The following is a 1,793-nucleotide window of genomic DNA, read 5'->3' as shown; positions in this document are numbered from 1 at the left end:
TCTTCGTCTGGTAAGGACACCCGTCTGACTGGATTAGGGGTTACTCTTATGACCTCATTTAACCTTAATTATGTCTTTTAAAGGCTGTCTCCAAATACAGTCACATTCTGAGGTACTGGGAGCTAGGGCTTCAGCATATACATTTTAAGGGAACACATTTCAGCCCATAACAGTACTAAAAGTAATAAGTGAACATCAATAGATGATAGTATTACTAACAGAGAAGGAGACAAACATTATGTGTCTTTTGTTTAAAGTACACAATACCAAATTGTTGCCAAATATTGCACTGAATTAGACCAATCCTCTGGATTTTCTATTTATAGAAAACACAGTGGACAGAGAAACATGTCAAGTGACACAGAGGATATAGTCAGCACAATCCAGACCTTGGGAAACTATAGAAAATATGATTAATTTTTTTGACACATAAATTGAAGGAACAAATGATGATAGATGAATGAAGAACCCCTTAAATAAAAATACTCAAGGGGCATATTAACTATTGTGAAATATGGATCCTAATTTGAATAAATAATGACAACTTGAATATTGACTAGATATTTGATAATATTTAGAAATTATTATAAATTTTAGGCTATTTAGATAATATCATGCTTGTGTTTTAAAAGACCTCTTAATTTTAAGAGATATAAACTAAATCGTGAGAAATAAAATTATGTGAGGTATGGCATTTGTTTTAAAATAAATCTGACTGGGATGGTGGCAAAAAAGGGTAAGAGTATATCAATTAACAAGATTAAAAATGAGTTGATAATTGCTTAATCAGGTTGATGAGCACTTAGGTTTATGATTTCTCTCTATATCTATATCTATATAGATGATATAGATATAGATATAGATATAGATAGATATAGATAGATATTTGAAATTTTCCATAATAAAAAGTTGGACAGACATTTTAAATTTTTAAGTGTTCAAGTAGTGGTGGTTAGTACATCTTTTTAGTTTTTCTTTTGTTTTTTCCCCCCTGTAATAATGATGAGTTTTGGAGAGGCATTCTGTCTCTTGAGTTCTCTTTGTAAGGTTAATTATGTGCCCTGGAGAGCTGGCTGAGGTTAGGAGTGCAAGCTCCGGTGGAAGACAGGTGTTTCTGCTTGCCAACTAACTGCCTTACAAGAGTATTAAACTTTGATGCTACCCACATCAGCACACTATTCTAGTCACTCGTGGTAACCTGTGCAGATGTTTATCTGATAGAGTTCAGCTCAATAAATTTAGACTTCACACAACAGTGCTTGTCATTTTATCCCCTTTGGTCCCAAATATATTTCAAAATATGTCTAATCAAGCTATTAGTTTGACCCCATAATCTATTGTGATACTACTTTCTAGGACTGAGATGATGTTTGAAGTACTTCAAGAGTTTTTTTCTTTCTTCCCCCTCCCCGTGTTGGAAAACAGCTTTGTCAGAACCAATATGAATTTCAAAATCCACAGTTTCTATTTTACTTCCCTCTATAAACTTGCATTTTAAAAATTTCATTTTGGTAAAAAGGATAATCTTCTGATTACATATGTATTAAATAAACAAGAATAGGACATAAGGCAAAATGGTTCTACATCTGTATTTTGATTTCTGATGAGACAAATAAGGAGTTAAGGGTTAATTCTACACCAAGACAATGACCACATATGCAATTTCAATTTTCAGGTCAAAAATTATAAAATTTCAGTCATTTTGTAAAGTTTAACTTAATAGTTTAAAACTCAGAGAGCTTTGTGATTAAGATTAAATGAAATAATGAATGTAAACATTCAGCCAAATTTCA

This window comes from Hipposideros armiger, unplaced genomic scaffold (assembly GCF_001890085.2).
Source record: "Hipposideros armiger isolate ML-2016 unplaced genomic scaffold, ASM189008v1 scaffold_112, whole genome shotgun sequence".
Lineage (NCBI taxonomy): Eukaryota > Metazoa > Chordata > Mammalia > Chiroptera > Hipposideridae > Hipposideros > Hipposideros armiger.
This window is presented reverse-complemented; position numbering follows the sequence as displayed.